Raw genomic sequence first — 22,197 nt, forward strand, 5'->3', positions numbered from 1 at the left:
GACAGTGTCAGCAGTTTGACTGAGTTGAGCTTGTGTTATTCACAAAGTCTCATTGAGATCAGGATGTTTGACAAGAACTGATCTGTACAACACGTGCTCGATCAGTTTTGTGTTAACGACAAATCATTATTCAGTCGTCTGCCACACTCGTCTAAATATTTCATCCTTTCATATTTAAATATGTGCTGCTCTGATATTGTCAGTCCATTAGTTTCATTTGTACCTTTTGGTAAAAGTCAGCCCATGTTGCAGCTAATGGACGTGAAGCTAACAGCAGCAGGTAGCTCACAGAGAGAGATCATCTTTAGCAGCTGTCACTGTTCACTGAGCTCAACTGGAGAAAAATATCCTGGAGTCAGAGAAAAATCCTGGACAGTAAAAATGTTTTTCTAATGGAGACGGCCTCATGATAACTTAGTGGAGTCAGATCAGAGTTCTCACTTATTCCAAATGGTTTTCCTTATGGCTCCAAATAAAAGTCAAAGACTTGAGCAGGGTTTATTTAAAGGGAGACAGGAGCAGAGTCATGATGGGGACATGTTGGACAGGACAGTTTTTCAGCTTCCAGAGGTTGATGTTGTGGTCCATCAGTCAGTGAAGGTGAGGCTGTAGAGTGTGTGAGGGACATGAATTCTTCTGGAGCTTCTGGAGAGGAGAAAGGACTCTCTGTTGTCATGACTACAAAAAGAAGGCACAAGCCTCTTCCACAGACTAAGGCCCTCTCCCTTCAAAACAATGTAAGCATGGCGAAGCGGCTGCCTACGGCTCTGCCTTCGTCGGTGAAAAAACTGCGAAACTCGACGCGAACTGCTCGGCTCTGTACTGAGGGGTTAGCGTCGAGTGTTGCATATTCTGTCAACTCTCCGTTGACTGGAAACGTAAGAATACACGCAGTGACCACACAGTGTCCAAAATCCATATGAGAAACAATCTGGCTGACATGCACATACAGTAAGATTTAAAAGGATTATTTTCTGGACATGTAAATCAAGATATCAGATTGTAATAGAAGTGGAAATATTGTCAATTTCCTTTCCCTGTTTTTTCTTTTCTTTTTTAACAGATATTTTTTTTTAAATTTACATGTTCATAATAAAATAATCAAATCAGAATCATGTCAGTACAGCCACACAATATATATTTTTTAGTATTATTATTATTGTTTTTAATCTACATCAATAAATGAAACAGACATTTAGAACAACATGTGCGAGCTAATTTTTTTTTCTTCTATCAGGAGTTGAAAACTAATACTTTCTTGTGGTTGTTGTCTTCATTGATAGATGCAACTACTCAACAGTTAAATTCTATTTAATTTGTGTACATTTTAGTCATTGACATTAAAATGGATGGATGAATGGATATTTAAAAATATACATTATTTTACAAGTAACTACAGAGTGAGAAAAGAAACATTCTATGTGTGGAAAAAAAAGATTAATTGAGATGCATCAATAATCGTCGAATCGTAGCACTGTGAATCGTAATCGAATCGTGAGGCGACTTAGATGGCACACCCCTACTGACAAACTACAGTCTCCATGACTGGAGCGTCTGGGGTCAAAGGTCAGAACCACCCTCAGGACTTATTACACAGGTTTAACTTTAACCAGGTTTTACACCTGGTTAAAGTCACAGAGGTGATGATGATGAACGACACCATCAGATCTGATGTTTGTAAAAAGGCTGGAAGCTGTTTCCAAACATAGCTGTGAAGCTGAGAGTTGAAGGACGACACCAACAACTGCTTTAATCTGCTTCTGACATCTGACTGTTGTTTTCAGATCCAGCTGTGAACATGTGGACTTCTCATTTTAACTGCACAAACCTACTGAGCTACTAAATATACTGATCCTCTAATGACAGACCTGACTGATATGAATCTGTGTTGACATGAACAGGTGTGTGAATGTTGTGGTGACATGTGGATGATGTGTGTAGAAGGCTGACATGATGATAATCCACAGCAACAGAAGGACACAGTCACTCTGTTCATGTTAGAGAGAAGCTCATTGATTAGGACATATCTGATTGGATTATCACTGATTTTCATCTTCATCTGTTATCCTTTATTCAGGTTGAGGGGCTGCAGTTTGTCAGAGATCAGCTGTGCTTCTCTGGCCTCAGCTCTGAAGTCCAACCCCTCCCATCTGAGACACCTGGACCTGAGTGACAACAACCTGCAGGATTCAGGAGTGAAGCATCTGTGTGGTTTTCTGCAGAGTCCAGACTGTGGACTGGAGACTCTGAGGTCAGACTCCATTGTTTACTTGTGTGCTGAGATGAATATGATGTGAAAGTTGTGCTGACAGTAAAGTGCAGACATCACACTGATATTATACTGATCCACACTGAGGATCTTCATGGTAAAGTCTGTTTTCTTCTTCTGTGGTTTAGTCCACTGACTGTGGCAGAGCAATGTTGAGCTACAGATTTCAAAGCTTCATTTAACAAGAAAAAAGCTTCACTCTTTAAATCACATCCAAGTTTTTTCCACACTCACATCAACAAATATATATTCAGTATTTTCTTCTTCCAACACGACTAGAAAGTGATGAGACTAAAGTCAAAGTGACTCAGATATTCAGAGCAAACTCAGCATGTTTGTTAAATGTCGTCACCGTTACATGAAGTGAAAATCTTTTCCATTTTGTCTCAATCATTTGTTGACTTTCCTCCAAACTTCAGCCTGACATGTTTGTTCTCTGTCAAAACTTTAGGATCTTTAGTAGAATCTGAAACAAATGTCAACAACATGAGTTTGTATAGATGGAGCCACTGGTGGAGCTGGAAGAGTTTAAGAGCTGAAGTCCCTATGTCTTTATTGAAGCAGCAGCATGTTGTCATTAATATTAATGAGAGCTGTGTTTGACTTTTAGTATCTGACTGTTTTTAAGCTGCATCCTGTTGGTTCAGGTGTTTGGAGTTTCCATTTTCCAAACTTGTACATTCTCAACCTTCTTCAGCTCTGAACAGATGATGAAACACTCAACGCTTTCAAGCAGGAACTTTGTCTCCTAAACTCACATCTTTTATTCTTTATTCAGGTTGAGTTCCTGCAGTTTGTCAAAGATCAGCTGTGCTTCTCTGGCCTCAGCTCTGAAGTCCAACCCCTCCCATCTGAGACACCTGGACCTGAGTAAAAACAACCTGCAGGATTCAGGACTGAAGCATCTGTGTGGTTTTCTGCAGAGTCCAGACTGTGGACTGGAGACTCTGAGGTCAGACTCCATTGTTTACTTGTGTGCTGAGATGAATATGATGTGAAAGTTGTGCTTTATTCAGTATTTATTAGGTCAAATCTCCTTCAGAATTTCTAACATTCAAAGTGTGAAATGGTTGAAAGGAAGTTGTGAAAGTGCTGACTCTGATTTTCAAAGTGATTTTTAAAGCTTTGAAAATGATTTGGATTCTGACTCTTACAGTCCACATTGACAGTGTCAGCAGTTTGACTGAGTTGAGCTTGTGTTATTCACAAAGTCTCATTGAGATCAGGATGTTTGACAAGAACTGATCTGTACAACACGTGTGAGCAGGTCTGAAGGCACAAGTGTTCATAGCTGCTCCCAATGGCCTCACTCACAGGCACAGTGAAAAGCCTGCTGTCACAGAGAGGACACGTCACCATGGTTTAAATACGGAGAGGACATTTTCACACAGTGTCTCCTGAAGACATTCATAGAGCTACACTCAGCTGCTGAGCTGAACAGGGACACAAATATTTGTGGAACCAATGAAAACAGAGCAGAGAGAGAAGTTCAAACCCTGGCTCCTTTCTCAGCTCCACACAGCCGACCAATCACTGAGCCCACTGGGTGTCAACGTCCCACTGTGTCTTTGTAACATCGACACAAACTGTGGGACACAGACCCCCCCGAAGCTGACAGCCACCAGGAAGGTGGGGCCAGGAATCCCAGAATGCAATGCTGGAACAGCAGATTCAAATGTGTGAGCAGAGAGTGTTGGATGAAGCTGAACTTGCTTTGGACCAAAGACACATGACTGGAATGTGATGAAATGTCTCATTCAACACACTGCACATGTGCTGAATGTCTGCAGCTTCTCAAACTCTCAACACAAACTTCAGTCACACTCAAAACATCAAAGGCTCAAACTATTATTTCACACAATATGAAAGATTTCATTTGAAACCTTAGTGAACACTTTGAAAACTTTCTTCCAAACTGTTAAACCTGAGTGTGAATGTGGGACTTTTTGAAGGAGATTTGAGCTCAGAGATTTGATGCTGATCCACACTGAGCATCTTGTTCAGCTTCATATTTCAAACTCATTGAATGAAGATTCAAAATCCAACACTTGCTAATTGACTCTTTACTTTGGAACAATTTCATCTTCACCTTCAGTTGACGTTTATATTTCTTCACATACAAAGCAAATATTCCACATTAAGACAGAAAGAAATGTTTCTTCACTCTTTGCTTTATGATCTGTGATGTTTATAGTGACTGAAGTTAATGAGAGCTGTGTTTGACTTTTAGTATCTGACTGTTTTTAAGCTGCATCCTGTTGGTTCAGGTGTTTGGAGTTTCCATTTTCCAAACTTGTACATTCTCAACCTTCTTCAGCTCTGAACAGATGATGAAACACTCAACGCTTTCAAGCAGGAACTTTGTCTCCTAAACTCACATCTTTTATTCTTTATTCAGGTTGAGTTACTGCAGGTTGTCAGAGATCAGCTGTGCTTCTCTGGCCTCAGCTCTGAAGTCCAACCCCTCCCATCTGAGAGACCTGGACCTGAGTGGAAACTGGAAACTGCAGGATTCAGGAGTGAAGGATCTGTGTGGTTTTCTGCAGAGTCCAGACTGTGGACTGGAGACTCTGAGGTCAGACTCCATTGTTTACTTGTGTGCTGAGATGAATATGATGTGAAAGTTGTGCTGACAGTAAAGTGCAGACATCACACTGATATTATACTGATCCACACTGAGGATCTTCATGGTAAAGTCTGTTTTCTTCTTCTGTGGTTTAGTCCACTGACTGTGGCAGAGCAATGTTGAGCTACAGATTTCAAAGCTTCATTTAACAAGAAAAAAGCTTCACTCTTTAAATCACATCCAAGTTTTTTCCACACTCACATCAACAAATATATATTCAGTATTTTCTTCTTCCAACACGACTAGAAAGTGATGAGACTAAAGTCAAAGTGACTCAGATATTCAGAGCAAACTCAGCATGTTTGTTAAATGTCGTCACCGTTACATGAAGTGAAAATCTTTTCCATTTTGTCTCAATCATTTGTTGACTTTCCTCCAAACTTCAGCCTGACATGTTTGTTCTCTGTCAAAACTTTAGGATCTTTAGTAGAATCTGAAACAAATGTCAACAACATGAGTTTGTATAGATGGAGCCACTGGTGGAGCTGGAAGAGTTTAAGAGCTGAAGTCACTATGTCTTTATTGAAGCAGCAGCATGTTGTCATTAATATTAATGAGAGCTGTGTTTGACTTTTAGTATCTGACTGTTTTTAAGCTGCATCCTGTTGGTTCAGGTGTTTGGAGTTTCCATTTTCCAAACTTGTACATTCTCAACCTTCTTCAGCTCTGAACAGATGATGAAACACTCAACGCTTTCAAGCAGGAACTTTGTCTCCTAAACTCACATCTTTTATCCTTTATTCAGATTGAGTCGCTGCAGTTTGTCAGAGATCAGCTGTGCTTCTCTGGCCTCAGCTCTGAAGTCCAACCCCTCCCATCTGAGACACCTGGACCTGAGTAAAAACAACCTGCAGGATTCAGACCTGAAGGATCTGCCTGATCTTGTGCAGAGTCCAGACTGTGGACTGGAGACTCTGAGGTCAGACTCCATTGTTTACTTGTGTGCTGAGATGAATATGATGTGAAAGTTGTGCTTTATTCAGTATTTATTAGGTCAAATCTCCTTCAGAATTTCTAACATTCAAAGTGTGAAATGGTTGAAAGGAAGTTGTGAAAGTGCTGACTCTGATTTTCAAAGTGATTTTTAAAGCTTTGAAAATGATTTGGATTCTGACTCTTACAGTCCACATTGACAGTGTCAGCAGTTTGACTGAGTTGAGCTTGTGTTATTCACAAAGTCTCATTGAGATCAGGATGTTTGACAAGAACTGATCTGTACAACACGTGTGAGCAGGTCTGAAGGCACAAGTGTTCATAGCTGCTCCCAATGGCCTCACTCACAGGCACAGTGAAAAGCCTGCTGTCACAGAGAGGACACGTGACCATGGTTTAAATACGGAGAGGACATTTTCACACAGTGTCTCCTGAAGACATTCATAGAGCTACACTCAGCTGCTGAGCTGAACAGGGACACAAATATTTGTGGAACCAATGAAAACAGAGCAGAGAGAGAAGTTCAAACCCTGGCTCCTTTCTCAGCTCCACACAGCCGACCAATCACTGAGCCCACTGGGTGTCAACGTCCCACTGTGTCTTTGTCACAGGGACACAAACTGTGGGACGCTGACAGCCACCAGGAAGGTGGGGCCAGGAATCCCAGAATGCAATGCTGGAACAGCAGATTCAAATGTGTGAGCAGAGAGTGTTGGATGAAGCTGAACTTGCTTTGGACCAAAGACACATGACTGGAATGTGATGAAATGTCTCATTCAACACACTGCACATGTGCTGAATGTCTGCAGCTTCTCAAACTCTCAACACAAACTTCAGTCACACTCAAAACATCAAAGGCTCAAACTATTATTTCACACAATATGAAAGATTTCATTTGAAACCTTAGTGAACACTTTGAAAACTTTCTTCCAAACTGTTAAACCTGAGTGTGAATGTGGGACTTTTTGAAGGAGATTTGAGCTCAGAGATTTGATGCTGATCCACACTGAGCATCTTGTTCAGCTTCATATTTCAAAGTCATTGAATGAAGATTCAAAATCCAACACTTGCTAATTGACTCTTTACTTTGGAACAATTTCATCTTCACCTTCAGTTGACTTTTATATTTCTTCACATACAAAGCAAATATTCCACATTAAGACAGAAAGAAATGTTTCTTCACTCTTTGCTTTATGATCTGTGATGTTTATAGTGACTGAAGTTAATGAGAGCTGTGTTTGACTTTTAGTATCTGACTGTTTTTAAGCTGCATCCTGTTGGTTCAGGTGTTTGGAGTTTCCATTTTCCAAACTTGTACATTCTCAACCTTCTTCAGCTCTGAACAGATGATGAAACACTCAACGCTTTCAAGCAGGAACTTTGTCTCCTAAACTCACATCTTTTATTCTTTATTCAGGTTGAGGGGCTGCAGGTTGTCAGAGATCAGCTGTGCTTCTCTGGCCTCAGCTCTGAAGTCCAACCCCTCCCATCTGAGACACCTGGAGCTGTGGGGAAACAACCTGCAGGATTCAGGAGTGAAGAATCTGTCTGATCTTGTGAAGAGTCCAGACTGTGGACTGGAGACTCTGAGGTCAGTAGAGGGTTGGAGTCAGTCCATGCTGCTTTCAGCTGTATTGTCCTAAACACAGTTCGTATCAAAGCAAAGATCCAGTGTCTCCTGTAAACCTCCAACCTTCTCAGTGGCTGCTTTCCTCATTGAAGCTGTGAGAGGAGAACGGGGACAGGCCTCAGGATGGGACAGAAAGACAGAGATGCAGAGGACAGCCAATCACAGCAGCCACAAGCTAATTGTGATCTGTTGTTGTTGTTGTTGTTGTGTTCATGTCAACAGGAAATAAAGCTGGATCACAGCTGACAGCCTCACAGGATGTGTAGAGACAGTGGTCCTCATTGGTCCAACTGTCCTACCATCACATCTAATCTGAGACGGTTTGTTGTCTCATTTCAACAGTAAAGAATTGATGAGTTTGATCTTTGTCACAGCTCTGAGATCAGTCTGACTGCAGCCTGCAAATCACTGGCTCTGATTTCAGAGAAGCATCATGACATTTTGGAAGCATGTGGTCTGATACAGAGCAGAACCTCTGCTGAAGTCCAGTGATCACATCTGTATATCTGTCCATCTGTCAGATACTTTCAGTGACAGCCTCCATGTTTATTTGTCAGCTGATATTTCAGAAGCAGATCAGATGTTCATCAACACACAGAGACTCTTTCTTTAAATGGAACATGAGTTGACATGTAACAGCAGTGAATCCATCACTAAACTGTTTGTGCAGTAATGAAGCTTCATGACTCAGCAGTTTATTTCCACTGTGGACTTGAGTGAAATGTTCAGAGTAAACAGACTTGATGCTAAAAGTCTCTGCAGGTGTGTGAGCTTCCAGCTCAGTGTCTTCACTCCAATACGTTAACATGAGAGCTGAGAGGAAGCTGCTACACTACACAGCTGCTCCACTTCTGCTCTGGACAGGACTGAAGTCCCTGCTGCTCTTTGTACTGGATGTGCTGCATCAGTGACTGACAGCTGATGAAGTGAGTCTCTGTAAACACTGATTTATCACCTCTGTTGTCTGTCTTCTTCTCTCAACAGCTGGAGGTAGTGATCTTTCTAAAGGAGAGAGTGAAGAGGACGGTGTGTGTGTTGAGAGAGGACGAGCTGTGTCCTGATGATCCAGAGAGGTTGAAGCAGCAGCAGCTTGTGTGTAGAGAGGCTCTGATTGGTCCATGTTACTGGGAGGTAGAGTGGAGAGGAGAGCTTCATCCAGCAGTGACTGACAGAGGAACCAGAAGAAGTGGAGAAGACTCTCAGTGCTGCAGTCTGAACTGCTCTGAGAACAGCTCCACTGTCAAGTCCACCATCATCCCTGTGTGTTCCTCTGGATCTGAAAGAGAATCATCAGTGTATCTGGACTGCTCTGCTGCTGCTCTGTCCTTCTACACAGTCTCTGCAGACACACTGAGACTCCTCCACCTCCTCCACCTCCTCCACCTGGACTTTGTCTTTTTTTATTTATTCACAGATGCTGAACCCAAAGTGATAAATCAGATTAATCAGCTCCATCATGTGGTGTGATGGAGAATTGCAGCTAATTTCCACATTATTTTTCTGTCTTGCAGATCTTGGAGGTTCAGAGTTATGCAGTAATTGAACTATTGAACACACTCTGGTACTGCAGATAACATTTAATCCAATTTTCTGATTGGCTGAGGCTGGTGAATTTTGTGATTGGCCATTTCATTCATGTGAGAACATGACTGGAGCTTGTACAGGAACAAATTCACAAACTGAGGCAGGCAGAACATTTAAACTGGAAAAAACAATGGAGCCTTTCCTTAAATATAATATTTTAATTATACTACAAACAGCATTATAGTATAACATGTTATTAGAATGACATAAACAGTAAACAAAGCTAAATCAGTTACTCTGATGCAATTACTTTCACTACTACTGCAAGTAGAATAGATATTACTACTGCTACTACTGCTACAACCACTACAACCAGTACGAGCTACTTCTAAAAATAACCAATTAGAATTCCTATTAATCTTATAGTTCCTGAGAAATGTAAATATTATACTATTATACTATTAACATCTACTTTTACACTGTCTCATTAATACAATTATTTAAAATGTTCTAAATCTATTACACCCATTCTCAGTACTACATGAAACACTACAAACACCACTCCTGAAATACTGTGACTGTGTATTTGGGGTTTCACCTTTGCATTCAGGAGCTGAACAGAAGATTTTCTCTTCTCATTAAGACTGTAGCCAGGATTTTAGAAATACTGAGGTCATGAGGTCAAGCTTCCTTTAGACAATGTTTTTTTTTTCTGTTTATCTGGATTTTTTAAACCATATAACTCATCTATCTGTCTCAAGTTATTTAAATGCAGCAGTGTGTCCCAGAGTTTTAATGAACCTCTGAATTTCTGTATTGTTTCCTGTATGTATTGAATTGAATGGTTTAAAGGCTGTTTCCTAACACTAATAATAAATCCAATAATTATTCTGACAACATGCTGGAAAGTTCTTTGAATTCTAACATAATTCAGCACTACCAGAGCTAATGTCTACAAACAACAACTTCCAGAGCTGCTGCCCTCCCCCATGTTGGTAACTCTGACCATCCAGCTGTGATGCTCACACCGGCTTAGAAACCCAGAGTGAAACAGGTCAAGCCAGAGGTCAGACAGGTTAGAATGAGACCAGTCAGTGGGACATTTTCAAAGAGGCAGCAACATATGACAATGTTTCTGACCTCCAGGAATATACTGTGTCTGTCACTGACTACATTAATAGATGTATAGATGATGTGACAGTGGTCAAAACCATCAAGAGGCGAGCCAACCACAAACACAAAAACATTTGCTCTCTGCTGAGAACCTGGAACTCTGCATATAAATCTGGGGATGCTGCAGCAAATAGGAAAAACCTGTCACAGGGATCAGAGAGGGGACGAGACTGTACACACAAAAACTGAACAGCTGCTTCATGTGTGATAAAGATCCACGTCGACTGTGGAAGGGTTTTCAGAACATCACTGACTACAGCGATCCAGCCAGAATGACTTTTACCCAGTGGCCCTCACACCAGCTGTGACCAAATGTCTTGAGCAGCTGGTTTTGAAACATATTAAGAACAATCTCCCAATAAACCTGGACCCCCTTCAATCAAACCAATCCACAGAGGACACCATTTCCACCATACTCCACCTCACACTGTCACACCTGGAGACTCCTACAGAGTCATTTTCATCGACTTCAGCTCAGCTTTTAATACAATCTGTCCGCTTACAGACTGGAGGTGGAGCAGCTTGAAGCGTGGTGCAGATCCCACAACCTCACAATCAATGTGGACAAAACAAAGGAAATGGTGATTGATTTCAGGAAATCTGGCAAATATCAGCACACATATGTCACCATAAATGGTGCTGCTGTGGAGAGGGTCGGCAGGGTTAAGTTCCTGGGTATGCACGTAGCTGATGACCTGTCCTTCTCCATCAACACCACAGCAGTCATCAAAAAAGGGTTAGGGTTAGACAAAAACGTCTCCACCCCCTCCGGAGACTCAGAAAGGCAGGACTCCCCACACCTCACCTCATCACATTTTACAGGGGCACCATCGAAAACATCCTGAGGCTCAGCGTCACGTCCTGGTTTGGCAGCTGCAGGGTGCACAAGCAACGACAGTGAGACATTTAAGACTGCCATCAGAATTGTTGGTGCCCCGCTCCCGTTCCTGAAGGAGATCTACCAGCAGAGCTGCATTCACAGAGCAATCTCCATCATCAGTGACTTTCAACCACCCCTCTCATAGCCTGTTCTCCCCGCTTTTTGTCTGGCAAGAGGTACAGGAGCATCAGCTGCAGATCCAGCAGGAAGCTGAACAGCAAGTGATGAAACTGATGAATGGACTGTGCCCCCTCCCCATCCATCCACACATCCACGCAGCCACACTGCTGTGAGACAGAGAATGTCACAGTCACTTTAGTCAGTTCCACAATCAGTTTAGTTTAGTTACTGTGTGTTTAGTTTTTAAATGCTTCAGAGTTTCTTAGTTTCTAGTTTAACAATTTCTTTCTCTATCCACCATTTATTTTAATGTCAGAAGCTGGTGAATCTTGAATCTAAATTTTAAAAACTCAAAGTAGAAAAAATGTATTTTTGTACAGTGATAACATTTTGAAAACACACACTTTACACTGTGCATTCAAGGACCTGCCATTTATGTGATCTGGCTCTTTATCTATATTAAGTTTGATCTTTTAGTGGACATGAGGAAATATCACAGCATGCACAGTGAACAAGAGGATAAAGTTTAATTACTGTTGGTTTCTGACAAAATAACTGTCAATTCCATTAAATCACAAGATATAATTAAATTTATCCTGTGGGTGTTAAGAATAAACCACTGATCATCCACCCAAAAATAACTTTTCAACACTTCTGAAAGCATCTTAAATAAAAAAACAAAAAAAGTATTCAGTATATTAGGTGTCTGGAGGTTCCTCAACAGGTCGCCTTGCTTCCTTGTCACCTGCAGCATGAACAGTATAGCTCAGTATAAATGATCATCACCTGGACCTGTATTGTAATGACTATCTTTGACCTGTCACAGAGGGAAAGGCTCAGATGAACATATTAATGACTGAATGATTGCTATACCAAATGATGCAATAAATCATACAATGTTACTGATCTTATAGCTTTATGTTCTTGTTATGGCCACAGCTGTGTTGGAGAATTGGTAAGCTGTCCTTTGCCTCGTCAGTGTGAATGAAGTTTGTGTTATGTGTATCAGGAGTGTGTGTGTGTGTGTGTGTGTGTGTACATATGTTATTAGGTGTGTGCAGCTGCATGGAGGCAGTTCTCTCAGCTTAAGGCTAAGCTAAGTCAGAAATCTCTGTGGTAGAATGGCCTTTGTGATGACAGTCACAAAAGTCATTTTAAGATTTCCTGGTTATTTGAGACAAAAAGATAAGGTTGTGCTTGATTTAAGATTATAGTGTAAAGTTGAACACTTAAAATAAGAACATCTAATGAGGGACATCTTGTTGGCTGCTGAACTGTTGCCATACCATACGAGGATCCCGTGGGTCAGCACACTTTCAATGGTGCTCCGGTAAAAGGACACAAGAGCTGTTGAGGTAGTTTCACCTTCCTGAGAGTCCTCAGGAAGTAGAGTCTTTGTTGTGCCCTTTGACCAGAGAGTGTGTATTTGTTTCCCAGGTCAGATCCTCACTTGTGTGCATGCCTAAAAATGTGAAGCTGCTGACTCTCTCCACCACTTCCCCGTTCAAACAGAGTGGGTGGTGCTCATCCTGCTTCCTCCTGAAATCAATGATTCGTTCTTTTGTTTTCTTTGTGTTCAGAGTTAAGTTGTTGTTACTGCACCAATTTGTTAGTCTCTCCACCTCTTCTGTGTAAGCGGACTCATCTCTGGTTATCAGTCCCAACACTGTATGTTTAGTATTGCTTTTCATACACAGAGGTCAAAGGTCACCTCCCCAGGTCACACCCAGCGATGTTCAGTGTGTATGAGATGATGGGCTGTGGAGGTTAAACAGCTCCTTGCTTCTGTCCCTGTAATGATCACACAGACATGTACACCTGAGCTGCTCTGAGCAACAAAGAGCAGCATGAACTCTGTTTCTGTCCCAAACTCTGTCACACCACAATATTTCCTCTGCTGCAGCTCTATTCTCTCTTCTCTCTTCTCTACTGTGTGTTGGTCTGTTTGATGACACAGTGTCCATGTGAAATGTGTGGAAGACTCCAGGGTGTGGACATGTTAGTGTACAGCTGTTGGAGTGAGTGGAATAATTGGTCCCACAGAAGTTGAACATTATGAAGCAGTAATAAATCACAACCTGTCATGTTATTTATTTGCTGAGTTGTTCATCACATACAGAAGAGTACCTGTACCTGACACAGTGATACAGCAGTGATATAAAAGAGTTCTGCTACACACTTAACACAACAACGTACACTGGCATCCAGCGTAAGTCCAGACTTGCAAACTCAGGACTCACTCCCAACTTATTTGACAAATCTTTTACCAGGCAAATGTCTTCTGATGCTGTAACATGTTTGTTTACATCAGTTACTTTTCATCCAAACTTTCACTCACGGACTTATTGAAACATTCCAGTAAAATTATAGTTTTTACAGTTTTTTGATATGTTTCAACTGAATCTGTGCAACATTTAATAAGTGAGGATTTTGTTCTGCTTGTAATTCATCTGTGAGAGGTCACTCTCTGCTCTGCTTGTTAGAGGTGGACACTTTGACTCCACTTTGTCTCACAGCAGTGGTCAGCATGATGACAGTGCATTCAGCCTGCTGTAGCTTCACTATATCTCCAAACAGCACTGGACAGAGAGTAGGGAAAAAAAGAGGAGTGATTAAATCAATATATGAAGCAAAGATGAAAACATTCATTCAGAACAGGACACAATCAATGACAGTGTAAAATACTGCAGTGAATAAAGCAGCTGTCTCCAACTACCTCTGTCCAAACTGCTGACTGAGAGCAATGATCAACTAACTGTATGTTACAAATCAAATGATTTAACATGTTTTAACAACAACTGACTTAAAAATAAACTATTCAACCCGACACATAATCTCACTCAGTAAGCACAATTCTGTTATTTCCATGTTTCCTCTTAGAGATTCAGAAAAAAACAAAGCTACTCCACTGACGTTCATGGATTTAAATGAGGTGATGCACTTGAGATCAACATGAACTTGATTTCTGCTGCATCTGTCAGAAATAATAAATACAGTGGGTGAAATAATTATTTGATCACCTGCTGATTTTGTAAGTTTACCCCCTTACTAAGACATTAACAGTCCATTATTTTTATGGTAGGCTTATTTGAAAAGAGAGAGACAGAATAACAACAAAAAAATAAAAGGTTTTGATCCTCAAGCAAAATGCAACTTAGTACTTGGTGAAGAAAACCTTGTTAGCAAGCACAGAGATCAGACGTGAACTTCTCCTCCATCAGGACAAGCCAGGGACACATATGTCCACAGTCACCTCTCACCCATCAATAGATCATGCTAATGTTTGTGTAGCTTTTTTAGCTGGAGTGACAGAAGACACTGCTGTGGAGAAAGAGTTTGAAGAAAGTATTTGCTCAGGGTTTTGGTTTCATGGACACTGTGCATTTGAATTCATTTCTCAGTTTGGTGCTCATGCTGATTTCCTGAGGGTTTGGCTGCCATTTGTTCTACAAGCCTGACACATTTTGTAGATGGATATTCATACATACGCAATTTCTGTGCTATAGAAAACATTTTGAATTGTTGTCTTATTATGGCAAAACAGAAGTTTCATTATTTTAATCAGATTTGTTGCCATAATTTATTGCTGTTGTTTTAAAGCTGCTGTATGTTATATATTATTTTCTTGAAGTGTGTGTGAGGTGAAGCTGATTCATCCATGTTGAGTCTGAGTCTGTGTCTGACCACATGTTATAAAACTATAAGACTCTCTCTCTTCCTGTGTCCCTCAGTGACTCAGTCTTCAGTACTCAGTTCAGGAGAATCCACTCTCCAGTGAAAACACACTGTTGTATTACTGTTTTGAAATGTAATGTAATGCAATGAGCCTCTATTGATCAGTTGATGAGTCAGGTCTTTGGCATGATTGAGTTCAGCCTCAGAAAGGTTTAAGAAATTCAGTTTAAAGTCTTCAGTATGTTTCAGGTGTTGGTGACTGATACACAGCTGTAATAACCTGCAGACACAGTAAACAAAGCTTCTGTATGGCTCTAATACTTTGTGATGATTTTAGTTCCTAAAAGTTAAAAATGACTTTACAGTATATTGTAGTGATCACTTATGATTTAATAAATGAAGTGATTCAGACCACATGTGTAAATGTAAAAGACTATATTAGTTATAAGGTTATTGTGTTTGTCCTCATCCCAGTTCAATCTCATGACTGGATTTAAAATTTCATCTGGAAATTTACTGGTTTGATGTAAAATAACTTCAGTGTCTCACTATGAGAGACTCCCACTCACTCATTCACTCACTGTCACCACTGAGACAGCAGATAGATACACTGTGTGTGTGTGTGTGTGTGTCTGCTTGCTAGCTAATGTGCTAAATGCTGTTACTGCTGTGACATTTTAAAAGCTCAACTACGGGGTTTATATTTTACTGTTAACATGAATGTGAACTGTAGCTGTGTTGCTTATTGTTGTAATTCATTTGGTATTTTTGAGAAGATTGAATATCATTAGTATGGGTTATGGTTGGGGTTAAGGGTTATGGGTGAATTTTTTGTGCACTGGCCTACTGATCTGTAAATCCAAAATAAGAAAAAGAGAGGTGGTGGAGGAAAAAGAGGGAGAGAATAAAAAAACAGAGAAAAAAAATAGTTGTGGAGAAACCTGGGGATTGAACCTTGCTCTGGTGAGTGATAGACCAGGGTTTTACCAGTGGACCGGTTGTGTCAACAGGAGACAGGTGATGGTGAGTAAATGGCAAAGGAGAAAAACGATTAAAACTATAATTAAACAAATAAAAAATAAAATGATTAAAAGGTAAAGAAAATTAAAGAAAATAAAAAATAATAAAAAATAATAGGCAGGGGGGAATTTGAACCCTGGTCTGCTGGGTGGCAGACAGGGGGTAATAGCCATTAGGCTATAGGAGGAATGAGAAAGGATTGGTGCAAGGAGGGAAGGAGACTGAAAAAAAGGAAAATTAGAAAGAAAAATTAGGGTTAGGCTTTCAGTTCTTATGGTTAAGGGTCAAGTGTGTGTGTGTGTGTGTGTGTTTGTTCTTTGATGCCTTTGATGTATCAACATTCTACAGCCTGATGTCACAGGCTGCAGTAAGTGGACACACAGCCAGAGACAAGTTCAGAAGTCAAACAGGAGCAGAAACAGTTGGACTGGACAGGACTTGCTCATGATTTAGGAAGAAAGAAGCACTCAGATATTTCTGCACAATTATTGACAAGGAAGGGAGGAGCTACTGCTGTTACAAGGACAAGAGGAAACTACAGGAAAGTCCAGATCACCTCCAAGGTTTTCAGTAAGTCAAAACCTTTTTTAGTTGATGTCAGTGTTTCAGTTCAGTGGGATGTTTGTTAAATTGGCCTGATGTCTAATCACACAAGAACTTCAGCCCAAAGGTTTCAGTACATGTTCAGTTTATTTATGCTGATTGTATCTGTGAGATTTTTCTATTGTCAACTTAGGTTTCTATTTTTTTGCTTCAGAGCATTATGGTTTGTGTTAAAGGAAAGGTGCCTATTTTTTCAAGTTTATCTTTTAAACTTCAAATGTTCAAAAACATTCACATGCTTTTATGTAAATTGAAATCTTTTGTGGTTGTTGCTTTGGATCCTCCTAAATGATGGAGCATAAAATCCACAGTCCATGTCCTGTGTAAAAGGGACTTCCAAAGTTCAAAAGAAGCAAACATGAGGCTTCAGCAGTCTGACTGAATGTGAATGAATGTGTACAGATGGAGAGGGAGAGAAATCAGTGCATCATGTGAAGTCTTCCAGCAGTGTAGACCTATAGCAGCATAACTAGTGGCTCATTGAGGAAAGCCTTACTCAGCTCTGACTATAAGGTTCATCACAAGGGAAAGTTTGAAGCCTCCTCTTAAACATGGAGAGGGCGTCTGCCTCCAAGAGCCAAACTAGTAGATGGTTCCACAGTAGAGGAGCCTGATATCTGAGGGCTCTGCCTCCCATTCTCTCTATTGGAGACTTTAGGAACCACAAATAAACCTGCATTCTGGGAACACAATGTTCCAGGGTAGTAGGGGATGGCTGCACTGCTGCTGTGACCCGGCTTGGTAACACAGCCGGCCATTGCCAACTCTTAACATTCTCCTCTCCTTAGCTGTGTCTTCAGTAGCTAAACTTGTGTATCTATGCTGAAGATTAGAGAGAAAGCTCTGTTCTAAAACGTCTCTCTGTTTTCAGCTCTCAGGACTTTTGCAGCTTCTACCTCAGTCTCTACAGTTTGGAGTTTAGTCTCACTCCTGTGCTCTTGTTTGTACTTTGGGATATCAGCCTTATGTCACTGTTTACTGATCAGCTACAGCCATATCAGAGCTGTGTTATGTTACTGATAATGCAAACCAAACTTTTCCTGCTTAACTATGAAAAGGTTAATTCAAAGATGACTGCAATATCACATTCAGTGTGCAACTCACACTGTTGGTGTCTTCAGACTCCATGAAAGCTGACATACAGTATTAGTTGAAGAAGGTAGTATTTTTTATTTTGTGACTGCAGCCCCACACCATGAGCTGATCTCTTAGGTCAGGACTTTCTAAATGTACCTCGGACATGTTTTAAGACTCAGGAAGATTGTGCTTTCCAGTTTACAGCCTCTAAACTTTGGAATAATCTCCCAGTAAGTCTGAGGTGTGTGGACTCTGTGGACTCTATCACAAAGCAGATACAAATCCATCTGTTCAGACAGGTTTTTAGGTAACGTAGTATTTTATGTTTACACTTGTGTTCTATATCTGATCCTCTCTTGTATTTAATCTTTTTTTCTAATTGTTTTATTTATTTGTTTCTCTCTCTTTGACTGAAGCAGTGTGTGACTAGATTAGAGCCTTTATGGAGGCAGAGTGATGAGTCTGGGAGCCTGTGGTTTGGCTGCAGCTCATGTGATTGTGTTTTAACTGAAGATATTATCAGAAAATGAGTTAACATCCTCATTAGTTTAACAGCAGAAGCTGTGAAAGAAGTCTCTTATCAAGCTCACACTGTAAAGTGGGTTAAAACACTCACACAACATTAATCCTGATGAATTTTCTACATTTAAAAGTCACTTTTTGCCTTCAGTTGTTTGATGGCAAATCTGTGCTTGACAAAATCCTTTCAGCAATGTTTTTCCTCAGCTGAGAGATTGGAGGTGTGGACAGGAACTTGTTTGTGTCTCTTGATGAAAACACACATTTGATGTGTGGAATGAAGGTTTTCCTCCAACAGAATGGATTTATTGTAGTGGACAAAGAGGAGGGTCAGTTCAGTTCTCCGTCACAGTTCAGCAGGTTTAACAGCTCCCTCCTTTCTGTCACCTCTCAGCTGGAAGAGTCTCTGTTTGTCTGCTGGAGAAAGCAGTGCAGTGGATTAGACTGTGCTGTGCAGCAGAGTGTGTTTCTGTGACACACTGTTGTAGTAAAGACTGAGTTCTTTGGAAAAAGGCAGATATCGATGTTCATGGCTCTTGTTTTCATTGTCACACTGAAATATTTCTTCAGGATGTTGTAATCTCTGGTTATTAGTCAGTCACTTAGTTTTATAGCCAGTTTATCACTCTGCAGTTTAATCAACACTGAGCTTTATCCACCTGCACACATCAAACATTATCATTAACAGGACTATTAACACTACTGTGAACTGACAACATGGTGTGGAGAGAAGAAGTGGTGTTAATACACTGCAGGCTGAGGGTGTGGCTGATGAGGTGATTGCAGACAGGTGAGCAGGAGCTCTGGAGGGAAACCCAAAGTAAGTCAACCACACCCAGGCCTACACACACACAGACAAGAACACAGACAAACAGGGGACAAACAAGAAACACTAGGGAGGTTCTCCCAGAAACACGAGGAAGGAGGGAGAGACTGTCGGCTCCTAACATGACTTTGTACCACGCTCTCCACTAAAAGATGGTGAGGAGAGAAGTTTCTGTGCTGTATTTTTTCATCCTATTGTTAAGTGACAAAAGCAAATAAATTTCAAATAGATAATTAACCAAATGTGAATCAGGCCCATTTTCACTCTATACTGACTGATTAACAAAATGCTGATTTTATCTATTTAAAATTAAATCTACAACAGTGAAGTCTGCAAAAACTGAAGGGGTCTGAATTCTTCCTGTAGCCACTGTATGTCACTCGCCTTAAGAGCAGTGTTTCATCTGCTGCTTCCTCTTCACATCCCACTGGCTGAAGCTCACAGCTGTTTAATGTCAGTGTAACTGAATCACTTCATTTAACAAGTGGAGAGTTTGTCAGGCAGCTACACTGAACCAGACATAAAGTCTAGTTTACTGAGTCCTGCTCATGGCCAGAAATCTGATTTCCAGCTTCATGACCTAAGTATGTGTGATGTGTTTCTTTGGTGAATTACCATAGAAATAACTGCCACTGCTTATCAAGCTTTATTTAAGAGGCCAGAACAGAGAGAGAGAAGGAGTGTGTGAGAGAGAACAACTCACTTACTTTGGAAAGTGTCACTAAAATATATAATTTCTTATCTAAATGGATTAATACTTTTCTTCTTCTTTTTTCTGTTAAATGTTTGTCATTGTGTAGCTGTTGATTTAAAGTGCAGGTGTTTCACCTGCTTGGAAATTAAATTAAATTCCCTTTGATTCAATGTTGTACAACAACATAACATTGAATCAAAGGGAATTTGATTTAATTTAATTTCTTTTAACACTCGCAAACAGAAAAAAGTCCCTTTAATGAAAAAGTTAAACAGATCTCAATAATGTGATCTGAATTCATTATTAATATAAAACACAAAACACTCAGGACACATCTAAATCATCAGTGGTGAAGCCAGCTGGTTTGAAAAGTCCCATAATTAGATAAATGGAGATCACCTGTGTGCAGCCAAGGGCTTTCAGGTGATTGTAGTATAAATACACCTGCATCTGGAGGATCCAGCTTTTGGTGAGTGATCAGAGAAACTCTCCACCATGAAGACAGAACAACACTGAGTGTCTCTGAGAAAATGGGATTGAAAAGCAGACATCAGTGGCTGGATACAGGAGAATTTCCAAGTCACTGAACTTCCTTTGAAGAACAGTTAAACCAATCACTATGAAATGGAAGGAGTTTGACATGGTGAATGATGTGTGTCTGTCTGGAGCAGGCTGTTCTAAAAAACTGACGTGTCAGAGAAGAAAACACAAGCAGCTCCAAACAGTTTCACACCATGTTTGTACTTTCACACTCTGATATTAGCTTTGGTTTTTCTCTCTCTGTCTCGTCCTTTTAACAACCTCCTGCAGCAGAAGTCACATTGAACCTGTCACATCTGATGACTCTTCACTTGTTCATAGACACCAGAAAATAATGAAGGTAATGTGGTTCAGTGCTGAGCATGATAAACTAAAAGGGTTGCATTCCAGAATAAAGCAGTTCAATATTATTTGGAGGTTAAAGCATCAGAGGTTGAATGAGGTTTGGTACAAAAAAAAAAAATCTGAATCTCTCCTGACTGATAGCAGCAGGTCTGACATATGGAGGAGAGATGATCTCAGGCAGAGATTTTATTGATAAGGGAGATAAAAATGAACAGGTGCATTAACCAGAGGATCTCACAGTCTTCTCTGTGTATCAGATCATCTATGGTGTCATGTACTTCAGGAAATGATTTAGTGTTTCAGAGAGTTGTTCCTTTGGAAACATGGAGTCAAGAAAATCAGTTCTGAATCTGACCCTCTGAAGTACAGAGATAAATCTCTGTCAAGTGGAGTTAACCAAGCCTTCAAGCCTTTGTCCTCAGGATGCTGACCGCTGTCATTATCTCCTTTCTGTTCTGACTTTATTACTTTTTTTCTTAAAATAAAATCCTAACCATCCAAAAATATGAAAGGAAACAAATCAATATAGATCTGCCACATATACTTTTAGCATAAGTAAAGCTGATTCCAACAAAGCTCTTCAGATTCAGAAAGATCATCATTCCTGATACAGACAAACATCCAACATGGAGACTGAAAAGATTTACAATATACTTCACATAACTATAAATGTTTGAAATATTATCAATTTCTTGAGATTTATTTTGTCAATAACTTTAAAAAGACTTGTTTAAAAAGACTTGTACTGAATATGAGATTTAAAAACCATTCTGAAAGTTAAAATAAATAATCTCATGATTCAAACTAATATTCACTGAGATACTTTAGCATTTGGTCAGATTATTAGGAGGTGGTGATGCCTGGAGGAGGGGCTTCTTCTAATCTCCCTGCCACACTTTGCCCTCTAATGAACATTAATCCAAAAGAGTAAAAGCAGCTCAGAACCAAATGAAGCATTTAGTTTGGCTCATTTCAAATTTTCTGTGAGACAAGAAAGTTCATAACATTAAAGTCTTTACATGTGGAATAATAACCTCAGCTCATCGTTATGAAATATGGTTTGTTCACATACAGTGACTTCAGAAAGTAGACCAGTTTTTTTTTTTTTTAAACACATTTTCAAATGAACCTTTTGTAATTTCTCATTACGTCTCACCCTCCACCTCTGCCTCACCTGCAGTCTCTCTCTCTCTCTCTCTCTCTCTCTCTCTCTCTCTCTCTCTCTCTCTCTCTCTCTCTCTCTCTCTCTCTCTCTCTCTCTCTCTCCATAGTGGATTCCTGTTAAATCAGAGCATCAGCCTCATATTCTGGACTCCACTTTCCATGTAACTGAAACCCAGAGTAGTAAAAGTAGAGAGGAGAGATGTGTGTGTGTGTGTGTGTGTGTGTGTGTCAGAAAATCTTGATCTTGTGCGCTTAAATATCACATCAAGTTAACAAACATCATCTGAACAAAACATTTCACTAAATGAACTAAACACTGACATCAACTACTAACATGTACTGACTTACTGAAAACCTTGGAGGTGATCTGGACTTTCCTGTAGTTTCCTCTTGTCCTTGTAACAGCAGTAGCTCCTCCCTTCCTTGTCAATAATTGTGCAGAAATATCTGAGTGCTTCTTTCTTCCTAAATCATGAGCAAGTCCTGTCCAGTCCAACTGTTTCTGCTCCTGTTTGACTTCTGAACTTGTCTCTGGCTGTGTGTCCACTTACTGCAGCCTCTGACATCAGACTGTAGAAT

This window comes from Toxotes jaculatrix, chromosome 16, assembly GCF_017976425.1.
Source record: "Toxotes jaculatrix isolate fToxJac2 chromosome 16, fToxJac2.pri, whole genome shotgun sequence".
In the NCBI taxonomy this organism is placed as follows: domain Eukaryota; kingdom Metazoa; phylum Chordata; class Actinopteri; family Toxotidae; genus Toxotes; species Toxotes jaculatrix.